The sequence below is a fragment of the Berghia stephanieae genome, chromosome 9 (genome assembly GCF_034508935.2).
Source record: "Berghia stephanieae isolate SIO BIC M18660-M18661 chromosome 9, UCSD_Bste_1.3, whole genome shotgun sequence".
In the NCBI taxonomy this organism is placed as follows: Eukaryota; Metazoa; Mollusca; class Gastropoda; order Nudibranchia; family Aeolidiidae; genus Berghia; species Berghia stephanieae.
The window spans coordinates 28,198,353-28,211,044 of record NC_088368.1 but is presented as its reverse complement, the minus strand read 5'-3'; the positions used below and the strand labels follow the sequence as shown (position 1 = coordinate 28,211,044).

The window sequence follows — 12,692 nt, the reverse complement described above, 5'->3', positions numbered from 1 at the left end:
AAATTTGTTTTGTCATTTCGTGTCAGATTATATATCATTATATCGCGCTTCCTCCAGTTTATATAAAATGTATTCAAATTGTTCACTCGACATGTTTATATAATAATATAATGTGTCCACCCAGACATTGTTGTTACAAATAGGGATACCTCGTGACGACCCTGTGTTTCGGGTTTTTCCACGTATCCAGTTGGCATTTCTGTATAAGTTGTGACCAATTGCCTCATAATGGTATTAACTCGGTGAACCTTGGCTACTGGTTACGATTTTTACAATTTCCAAGTTGACCAGAGGTCTGTACGGAAGATTATGACGACATTCAGTATTCAGACATCTGACCACAGAAGATATCACGGGTTTGTTGTAGGCTGTATTTGATTGACACGTTATCCCTGGGCATGTTTTGTGTTCCTGCGTTGTTGTTGATTTTGTTCTCGGCGTTATTGTAAATTCTGACTCATCGCCTCAGTGTGGTATTAGATCTATGCCGGAGTAAACAAAAAAAAAAAGAGCTTTTATATAGCGCAATATCCACTGAACGTGCTCAAAGTGCTTTACAAAGGGGGGGGGGGTCCCTGACCGTAGCTTTCGTAATCTCATAGCCTGACACTGACCGTAGCCGTCGTAATCTCATAGCCTGACACTGACCTAAGCCTTCGTAATATCATAGCCTGCTACTCACTGACCGTGGCCTTCGTAAACTCCTAGCCTGACACTGACTGTAGCCTTCGTAATCTCATAGCCTGACACTGACTGTAGCCTTCGTAATCTCATAGCCTGACACTGACTGTAGCCTTCGTAATCTCATCGCCTGACACTGACCGTAGTCTTCGTAAACTCATCTCGCCCGACACCGACCGTAGCTTTCGTAATCTCATATAACCTAAAAATGACCAAAACACAAGTCGACGATCTCAGTAGAAAACAATCGTGAGTTGTATTCATTAAATCCGCACAAACAAAACATTTTGCTAATACGCTTCAACAGTCGTAACGTCACTTCCCTCGTAATGACGCATGGTAACTTAGTAACTGGCCCTAAACTATCGGAACAATGGCGGACGCCCTTATGAAATATTTCTCCGACGAGCGTAAAAGCGTATCCAGAGGAAAAAACAAAACATTATAAATCTGATCATGTTTTTTTTACTTTTATACATTCTGATCACAAGACATATGAAAAGTTCTAGCCAACATAAAGAATAAAAAGTACAGATTTTCTTTGTTTAGAACCACGATGGCCGCCGTTGCTAGGCGACGTGATATCAGACTATTGAATCCAATTAAGAAATCCAGTTGAACAACTTGAATCTGTCTTGTAAACCGTTACGTCAACGATAAAACGCGGAAGAGGAAGTTAACAAAGTCTTCACGATTTTGAGATCATTTATCTGAGCGCTTTTTCAGTGTCACTTTGATATTTCAGACGCGCTCAGCTCACTGTCTACAGTATTAGCATTACACTGAGTTTACACGGTGAATCGTTATCGAGAAACACAAAGGGAAATTATTGATAATTTTTTTTTATTGTAAACTTGGGTAGTTTCGATGATATTTTTTAGCAACTAAATTTAAGCAGTTTCTTTTTTTTCATCGGCATCATCATCATCATCATCATCATCATCATCATCATCATCATCATCATCATCATCATCATCATCATCATCATCATCATCATCATCATCGTCATCGCTTTCGTTGTCGTCTTTCTTTATTTGCTATTCAAATGACCGAAGTGCAGATTTTTAATGTCTACAAATTGGTAATAATAATTAACATTTAAAATACGTATAGTATAGCAATAGTATCAGCCAGTGAGCTAATCAAGATATGGATGTGACCTACAAACAGGTTAATGATACCATAACCATTTGACATCTTTCTTTGTCCCCTCCGTCAATTATAGACCATATTATGTACATATTATTCCTCAGGTCGCAAGCTGTTGCTGATATAACACCATCGAGTGCCGAATGCGTTGTTTAACAAACAATGGACCGTCTAAGTTACTTTTAAATTGCTTTTTGTTTTGTTTGTATTTTCTTTCTAATTTTTTTTTTCAATAGCTTTAGCTAAGTGGTCGGATGTAACATATTGTTGATTGTTGAGTGGTTTCTCGGTATCGACTTTTAAAAAAAAAATTCACAGGGGACGTTTCGAGCTCAAAACCCTTGTTCAGAAATAATAAAAAGCAACTAAAGCGATAACACGATTTTAGGTGACGTGTTGGGGTTTTGTCTTTATTGTCAGAAGAATAAGGGGTTTTGAGTCAGTAGAAATGTTCTGTGTCAAGGAGAAGGCAAGAATGGGTGGTAAGAATATTATATTATATTAATATTATTTAGGCTTCAAAGGTGATGATGATGATGACGATGATGATGATGATGATGATGATGATGATGATGTTGATAATGGTGGTGATGATGATGGTGATGGTGGTGGTGATGATGATGATGATGATATGATGATGATGATGATGATGATGATGATGATGATGATGATGATGATGATGATGATGATGATGATGATGATGATGATGATGATGATGATGATGATGAAAGAATAGGCTTAAATTTGATGGAAATAATTAAAATGATTATGATTATTTGTTGTTATTGCAATGACAAAAAAATAAATAAAATAAATAAATAAATAAAAAAATTATAAATAAAACAAAATAAAATAAAAACCAAACAAAAAAAAAAACAAAAAAAAAAACGGCAAATGTATTTTAAAATACTACAAGATGATAAACGACACTGTTGATCTGAATTTATGTCCATTCCGAGGAGTGACGGCCATGAATATTTATTTATGACTAATAATGACACAGCATCGTGATTTTGTGCTCCAAAATGAAATTATGTCGGCCATCTGTCACGCAATCACTGCGCCGCCACGCCACGCCTCGCATACTTGGCTGGGCATGGTCAGTTGGGTATGACCCTAGAAAGAGGAGCTACGAAGCGTTAGCTCTCCTCTTTCTAGGGTATGACTATGCATGATGTCCATCCGCCACGCTGACGAAATCGTTTAAATGTGGACTATTTGATGTGAAAAGTAATATTTGAAAACCTTGCGTTTTACGTAGATACGATGCATTGCTCTTTTTAGCGTCTGAATGGGACGGAGTTGCCGGTAACTAACTGGACAATGATGTTGTGTGTGTGTGTGTGTGTGTGTGTGTGTGTGTGTGTGTGTGTTTCTGTGCGCGTGTGTGTGTATGTGTGTGTTTTATGTTTGTTTGTTTGTGTGTGTGTGTGTGTGTGTGTTTCTGTGCGCGTGTGTGTGTATGTGTGTGTTTTATATTTGTTTGTTTGTGTGTGTGTGTGTGTGTGTGTGTGTGTGCGTGTGTGTGTGATCCATTTTAAAGAGGAGGTTAAGCTGGTAACGTACCTTTATTTATTTTGTGTTTGTGTGTGTGTGTGTGAAATCGAATCATGTATTTTAAAGGCTTTTGGTTTTAAGTGTGAATAGGAAAACCGCTATGGTTGTAAACAAGAACAACAACAACAACAACAACAACAACAACAACAACAACAGCAGCAGCAGCAGCAGCAATAGTGACAGCCCTCCCCTCAATAGAATAACAATAAAACGAAAGTAAATTGTTTAAAAAAAAAGATTAAAATCAAAGCAAAACAAGAGACAAACAACTAAAAGAACAAACAAACCAAAAACAAAAACAAACGACACACCAATCGAATCAAAACAAACGGAAAACAAACAAACATTGCCACGCCCAACATCATCTCAATCTCAAAACGCTCTTCACATTGCAATCAGAATCAGTAGAAGTCAAATTTGATTTGGTGTTGTTTTTTCATGCTGGAAGAGTCACTCAGTGCAAACAATAATATTACTGATAATATGCATTAGGTGCATTATCATCTAGTAAAATATGATAATGGACAGACAGGTGACATTCAACAAAGTGTTGTTTTGCCGTCATATTATTATGGGTAAAAAAAGACATGAGCGTCAACGTAAACAAAAATGAGCTATTTATAATATAGTGGGAATTTCCGTTATGTCGTAATGTGCAATATAAAACTATCAGAAATACGAAATTTAGAAAATGAAGAAGAAAAAAAAAAATCCTTAACGTTTCGAACACATAATTTTCGATCATATCTCAAAACCAACCCCATGCGCTTGCGTCCTTTTACCATAATATAAGACGGGTAGTGTTATCCAAGCCAGTAATAACCTTTGAACCGGGGACGGTTTGGAATCCCGAAACCAAAAGTTTCTCGAACTTTGAACCTCGTATAGTTGTTTCCTGTCGTCATTTTGTTGTCAACATCATCATTAAATACGTTGCACGCGAACGATTTTTCTTATTCATTTATCGTACATCTGAACCCCCCCCCCCCCCCCGCCATCTCCCCCCTTTCCTTCCGTGCCCCATTTATTTTAAAAGCACGTAATTTAATTCAGTCAAGGTCTCTGACTCAAATGTTTTTCTAATCGGGAGTCGTGATTTAGCACGTGATTTTGAAGTCAGGACCACAGACTAGAGCTAGAGCCCCTCTCACTAATATTATGCGGTCCGGACCACAGACTACTAGGAGTCCTGTATTCACTATGGTCCAGACCTTTTGTGACTGTCGTCGTTGAGTTCACATTATGTTGTAAAGAGAAGAAAAGTGTGATGTCAACAAAACAAAACAAAACTGGTTCCTATTTCTTTGGAAGCGTAAAACAAGTCTTCCGGAGAACTGGTGTAATTTATTTTCTGGTGTCAGAGTGACCTGTAACTTATTTATTTCTAGTCTAAATAAATGCTGATCGTCAATAAAGATCACCCATCCTCGCTCTTTTAACGTCCCATAAACCTAAGAATCTGCCTATCCATCCTGCTACTGAAATGATTATGTCACATCTATGTAACCTGTTCATTATTAGTACTCCGAAGGACTCGTTACATACACACACATAATTTATCACTAATTTGCTGTCTAAAACAATGGCAAAGAGCTGAGTGATGTTAACTTCTTTCCTTTTACCACCGCCATCACCACAGCTTCATCATCATCTTCATCATCATCATAACCACAAGAGCACCATCGCTACCACCGCTGCCACCTCTTCCACTGACACAAGCACCAATACTACCAACATGTTTGGGGTCTTTTTGGTCATTTCTTTGAGTGTTTTCGAAAGCAATAATCATTTTATTGGTTTTAAAGATTCGTCGATATTTTGAAGTACGGAATGGGATTCTAGGAGTTTTTTTTTTATTTACTGTCATACACTTTTTGAAGCAGAACTTAATTAAACAAACAAACAACAAAAGAAACAAGCACTTTCTTATTCGCCAAATAAGACAAGAATTTCCCTCTTTAACTCATTGAATAGATTATGACAAAAAATGGGGATTTTCTCTGAAAGATAAAAAAAAAGAAAAAAAAAAAGATAGACTTGCATAGCAGGTAGCAACTATTGAAAACCATCTCCTCGGGCCGTATTTATTATTCGGCAGGTGGTTGGGGCGGTCTGTATTGTGTGCGCGCGTATATGCCGCCATGTCATTTACAGTGGTAGGCAGGGTTTGACAAACCTTGTTGACAAAAATGAGAGGAATGATTTTGCAATGTAATGTCAGGACGTAGATATTATAGAGAGTAGGAGTCAGGCTGTATGTAGGCTGTTGTATGTAGGTTAGAGGTTCTATTACAACTGATACTTATTCTACGTACTCTGTGTTTAGGTGGATTATTATTATTATTATTATTATTATTATTATTATTATTATTATTATTATTATTATTATTATTATTATATTATTATTATTATTATTGTTATTATTGTTATTATTATTTATTATTATTATTATTATTATTATTATTATTATTATTATTATTATTATTATTATTATTATTATTATTATTATTATTATTATTGTTATTGTTATTATTATTATTATTATTATTATTATTATTATTATTATTATTATTATTATTATTATTATTATTATTATACTTATAAGAAAGCATACAGAGGCTCCGTTGGTTGGCGTAGAAAACAGCTTTTATTTGTAGTATTCAAGCATTTGGAAAGTTTCGATTGGATCATAATAATATTGGTTCATAATAATTCAGATACAATTTGTGGATAGTAATAAAACCGTTAAGAGAGGAATACATTCAAAATTTCGGATATCTTGTGAGACAGCAAAGAAGAAGAAGAAAAATCATGCTTCCCCTTATATGTGGAGTAAATTTATGATGGTGCAATGTTATGGGAATCAGTGGTAATTCGCTTGCTAATTGAGTCATTTTCTGTATTTATTTACGACCATAAGCCAGTAATATTTATGTGCAACTGCGCTACAGAAAGCAGGAACTAGGTTTTGATAACGTACATCAAATATTATGTGGATAGTGAATACATTCTTTAGTATAGTAAACGTAGTGGGGCATATTATAAGCATTGCTGTCACTGTCACCCGCGTCAATGGCAGAGTAATAAATCGACTTACGTAAACCAATATATTATAGATAACTCTCTCTCTCTCTCTCTCTCTCTCTCTCTCTCTCTCTCTCACTCTCTCCCTCTCCCTCTCTCTCTCTCTCTCTCTCTCTCTCTCTCTCTCTCTCCCCCTCCCCCCCTCCCCCACCCTCTTTCTGTGTGTGTGTGTGGCGTCGACAACCAAGTCTTCCCCCAAATCAAGCGATATTAAGCCTGGTCAGTTGTCAGAATGGTTGACAATTTTTTATTTATTTATTTTTTATAATTTAACATGTAGTCCTGTATTCTGTCAAAACACTATACAAAAATATGACCTCAACCGACTCGTTTGTAAGATGATGAGCATCTTTTTGTTGGCGGATAAAGATGATATGAGCACGTTTTGTGAAAATAACCTATTGTAGGTTGATTAATATTATTTGGTACACTATTTAATAAGCGCCACGAGCACGGTGAAATGGAATTAGTGTTATAATCAGACCTGCCGTTCATACAGATTAATCGGTATCATACCGATTTGCAAGACCTTTTTTTCGTATTTACCGATTTCCCGATTTACTTGCCGATCGTACCGATTTCCCGATCTGCATGCCGATCGTACCGATTTCACCAAGTGACCAAGGGCCCGCAGCCCTCCACCCCTCTCTTTTACGTTTACTTTGTGCTTTACGTTGCACGTTAAAATTTTCAAGTCTCGTGAACTTTGACCCGTCCCGCGATACCTCGATAGATCACATGACGTAGCGAGCCTCTTTGTGATGCCCTCACACAGATAGAAAACACACACGGCGCGTTATTTAGTTTTCATTTCCTTTGTGAAGCGACAGCGAGCTGTACTGGTAAACCACCGCGGTCCCTGGCTTTTGACTCGTTACCAAGTGCCACCATCTTTAAATAAGTTAGTAGTCCGATTGCCAGATTGGCGTTGTGCGTGTCATTTTGGGTGTGGGGAAAAATAGGGGGGGGGGGGGGGGGGGGGGGGGAAAGGTTGTGAAGCTTTGGTTAGTTTGGGTTTGAGTGACAAGTGTCAAATTGTGTCACTTGGGATCGACCAAAAAGGTAAGGAGGCTATTAAAGCCTTATGTTTTCTTAATAAATATTGTTTCTTATGCTTCGACCTCTAATTTTACGTCTCATACTGATTTTTTGCCCCAGATACTGATTTTTTTACAATGTCATACTGATTTCCTTTTTCGTGAAGTGGCAGGTCTGATTAAGTGTTATAATTAAATATTCATATTCTATTCATATTTTCAAATGGCTTGCTTGCCATTGCCCATGCTGTTTAAGCTTATTATACTGCACAATTGCATTGACAACCCTCAATGTAACGTCAAAGTTACGGTAATAACTGCAACCCACCCACTGATAAGACTTTCTTTTGTAATGGCTTGAAGATATTAATGTGTTATGATATTGAAACGTATTACGTGTAGGTAGGTATGTCCTTTCAAGTTTCAATGAAGCAATCGTATCCTTCGTTCACTTTGAAAATCTACTGCCCTGTGTCTTTTTAATCTCTTCAAATGTATGTGAAAACCCTTGCCTTGTGCTGCTTGTGAATAGGTTATTGACCTCTTTTTTATATATATATATATATATAGCCTCCTCTTCTTCCTCTTCTTCTCCTTCTTCTTCTTCTCCTTCTTCTTCTTCTTCTTCTTCTTCTTCTTCTTCTTCTTCTTCTTCTTCTTCTTCTTCTTCTTCTTCTTCTTCTTCTTCTTCTTCTTCTTCTTCTTCTTCTTCTTCTTCTTCTTCTTCTTCTTATTATTATTATTATTATTGTTATTATTATTATTGTTATTATAATATTATTATTATTGTTATTATTATTATTATTGTTATATATTATTATTATTATTATATTATTATTATTATTATTATTATTATTATTATTATTATTATTATTATTATTATTATTATTATTATTATTATTATTATTATTATTATTATTATTATTATTATTAATTTTAATGAAAAAATATCTAATCCATTCTTTGATCAACGATTTTCTCTCACACGAGTTGTCATTATATTTATAGGACGAGATAATAAAATAACGTTGACCGGGATTCTCCTTTTACGTGAATCTATAGGGACGTGATTGCCTCTATTATACTTTGTTGAATAGCCGTTGTGGAGATATTAGCACTACATTTCCCGTTTTCCAGGTCACAGCGTTCTGTGTAGGCGAGGGCAGGTGTATAATAATGATAATAATATGTATCCTGTACAAACATGATTTATTTATTAATTTTTTTAAGTTAATTTTTTTTTTAATTGAGCTTTTTGTATAGCGCAATATCCACTAAACGTGCTCAAAGCGCTTTACAAGGGGTCCCTGGCCAACAGCAACATTTAACACGTAGGACGGGATCTGACGCCTTTTAGGCAATATTACAATTTTTTTTTTTCGGGACAGAGATAACGCTGTTCACGGCCAAGTACTCATTTTTACACGTGAGTACGGTGAGAGAATGTGAGTAAAGAGCCTTCTCCGCCCGAGGGCTCAATTTATGCGCCGAGCGAGGCTCGAATCCAGGACCTTCCGATCCGAAAGCGAGTACCGAGTACTGAGTCATACAGTACAGGTCTTTACTCCGTTACTGCGTTGTCATCATACGACGTTCAAATATTTAAGGTCGTACAAATATTCTGATGACTGGAAAAGGGGAGGGGGGGGGGGGGGGTCCCGATAACTCAGTTGGTAGAGCACTCGCTTCACATTTAAAGAGACCGAGATCGACGATCCCGTCTGCAGTCGTTCTAGCTAACCCCCTTGTTGTCCACCCAGCACTGATTGGGAAGGCTGGGTCTGTTTAGATCTTGCCTGCGGAAATTCCTTTCGATTGACTAGCGTCCTATCCAAGGGGGTGTAAGCAATTCGTGGTTTTGGTTGTTATTATTATTATTATTATTATTATTATTATTATTATTATTATTATTATTATTATTATTATTATTAGTTCTGGAGATGATGGAGATGATGAGGATGATGACGATGACGACGACGACGACTATGATGATAACGTCAATCACATTTCCGTGCTCTGCATTAAACCCGCATAATACATTTACTATCTAGATAATAACTGGATTTGTGTATAATAATATAATCGTGTGCGTATTGCATTACAACGGCCTTCACAGAAGGGAGACGGTTATGCATGGATGAATTTATTCTATACTTCAGTTTGTGTGTATGGGTCTCACCTTTTTTAAAACCCCTTGTATCAAGTCGTGTGCATTTATATTTCGCTATGAATTGTAGCGCGGGTGGTTTTGTATGTATACATATCGGCAGGCCTGGCCTGGCTTGTATGTCAGTCATGTCAGTATGTATTTGAATGTCACCTGTAGAGGCTGTTGGGTTGTGTGAGGTGCTAGGCTAAGGACATGACTTACATTATTATTATTATTATTATTATTATTATTATTATTATGGACTTACGATACTGTGATTAAAGTCTCTTGTTGTTGAAGACTGTATTTATTATTGGCTGAGTACTTCTTGGGCTGTGAGTGTAATAATATGTCCAGTTTATACGCTGATAGTTTGTGATTCTAACGGATGTTATGTTATGATTATTTGTGTTTGATACCGTTGTGAGATTTTAAAAATATGATAATAATATATTATTCATTTTGCATATTCATTTTTTTTTTTTTTGGACTGGGGTGTATTAGCCTAAAAGTCATGTGGACCATAAGGATAAATTTGAATGCTTTTTTTTTTTTTTTTAATGTTTGGGGTGGAATGAGGATGATCTAATATTATTATTTTTCCATATGTTCGAGTCATTGGTCTCTCTCTCTCTCTCTCTCTCTCTCTCTCTCTCTCTCTCTGTCTCTCTGTATCTCTCCCCACCTCTCTCTCTCTGTCTCTCTCTCTCTCTGTCTCTCCCCCCCTCTCTATGTGTCTTTCTCTGTCTCTTTGTCTCTCTCTCTCTCTCTCTCTCTCTCTCTCTCTCTCTCTCTCTCTCTCTCTCTCGCAAACACACTCTGGTTTCTTTTATTTCTCCTTTCTGTCTCCCCCCCCCCCTCCCACTGCCTTCTTTTAAAAAGTTCAATAGCTTTACAAATTATTTCTTTTAGCCACATAATTCCATTCTTTATATTATGTCTCTTGCTTGTGTATTTGTTTGAACCTTCTGTTCATGTATCCCAATTTAACCAGTTATATTGATATTGGGGGAAGAAAAAACCCCAACCTCTATTTTAAAAATTTGGCCAGAAAACTCGTCCTTCAAATATCGACCGATTTTAATGACCGTCATTCTGGCAAAAAAAACAAACTTTCAAACCTGGGACTTCGCAAGTCCTAGGTTTTGAGAGTTTTTGCCAGGATGGGGGTCATTTAAATCGGTCTATATTTGAAGGACGAGTTTTCTGGCCAAATTTTTAAAATACAAGGGTTTTTAATTTTTATTCCCAGAGTTCGGCAGTTGACTGGTTAATAACAGGGTTTGTGATGAATCAAGGACATGCCGTTTCATTGTTAGGACTGTCTATGTATCTATCATGAAATCTGTTATGAAGTCATAATAATATGTTACAAGGTCGGTAGACGTCTGTATGACGTGAATGGATTTAATAGATTTATTGTATGTAAACTATCCCCCCCCTCTCTCTCTCTCTCTCTCTCTCTCTCTCTCTCTCTCTCTCTCTCTCTCTCTCTCTCTCTCTCTCTCTCTCTCTCTCTCTCTCTCTCGCTTTGTCCCTGTATGTCTGTCTGTCTCTCTCTCTCTCTCATTCTCTCTCTCTCTCTCTCTCTCTCTCTCTCTCTCTCTCTCTCTCTCTCTCTATCTCTCTCTCTGTGTCTGTGTGTGTGTGTGTGTGTGTGTGTGTGTGTGTGTGTGTGTGTGTGTGTTTGTTTCCTAATCCGATCTCAATACAACTGCCAACGTGAAAAAGGAATCGGGGGAAGAATTAAAAAAAAGAAGGTTGGGGGAAGAGATTTATATATTTAGTTTCGGAACCGTAAGATTTAGACTGACATTCATAATTATTTTATGGTAAAACCGATTTCCATTATTAGTATTACTATTATTATTATTTATTATTATTATTATTATTATTAATTATTATTATTATTATTAAATTTTTATTATTATTATATTAGTATTATTTTATTATTTTATTCTTTATTATTATTAAATTATTATTAATTATTATTATTATTATTATTAGTATATTATTATTATTATTATTAATTTTTATAATTATTATTTTATTATTATTTATTATCTTAATATTATATATATTATTATTATTATTATTATTATTATTGTATTATTTATATTATTATTATTATTATTATTATTATTATAGTATTATTATTATTATATATTATTATTGTTATATTATTATTATTATTATTTATTATTATACATAATTATTATTAATATTATTATTATTATTATTATTATATTAGTTATTATTGATTGTTGTTATTATTATTATATTATTATTTATTATTATAAATTATTAGATTATTATTATATTATTATATTTTATTATTATTATTATTATTTGTATTAATTAATATATTATTATGTATTTTATTATTATTGTCTATTATTATATTATTATTATTATATTATTAGTTATTATATTTATTATTATTATTATTATGTTATTTATCTTATTATTAATTAATTATTATTATATTATTAATTTATTATCATTATTATTATTATTATTATTATTATTATTATTATATTATTATTATTATAATTTATTATTATTTATTATAATTCATTATTATAATATTTGTTTATTTTTTTCATTCCTTATCTAGCCGGGTTCCCGTGATACGAATGTGATCGAAATCAAGGGTTTTTTTTTCTTCTCCTCTTGACCTGTAACGGGAAACCGCCGCACACTGGGCCCCCCCCCCCCCCCCCCCCCCCCCCCCCCCCCCTTCCCAATACTAACAAAAAAACTAATTGAAGAAAAAAAAACAACAAAAACTAAACAAACCTTCCCCCCCCCAAAAAAAAAAAAAAAAAAAAAAAAAGAAACAAAAAAAAAAAAAAAAGCAACAAAAAAGCCAAACGTGTCCGTCGTATTAGCTCAATATAGAGATAGAATGCCTTGGGGCCCAAGGGGTTCACACATTGCCATCCGAAGTATAACGGACCACAAACAAACTTTTTTTTAAACCAGGGGGGAAATTTTGGGGTGGTTAATACGTTTAGTGGAACAACTCAAAAACC

The 12,692-nt window shown here is 34.9% G+C and overlaps 1 protein-coding gene across 15 annotated transcripts in view; it reads left to right on the top strand.

Moving 5' to 3' along the window:
• LOC144979980 (ras-specific guanine nucleotide-releasing factor RalGPS2-like) overlaps positions 1–12,692 on the top strand; it is a 143,555-nt gene that overhangs the window by 70,253 nt on the left and 60,610 nt on the right. Inside the window, exons 1-2 of one of the 15 annotated variants that reach the window (XM_078927389.1) lie at positions 5,621–5,655; positions 6,105–6,256. The exons of 8 other annotated variants lie outside the window; for them this stretch is intronic. The gene's annotated coding sequence lies outside the window, so the exon portion shown is untranslated. Of the gene's footprint in view, positions 1–5,578; positions 5,664–5,992; positions 6,257–12,692 lie in introns of those variants that run through there. 6 more of the 15 variants (XM_078927382.1, XM_078927384.1, XM_078927383.1 and 3 more) reach the window with 6 other exon arrangements.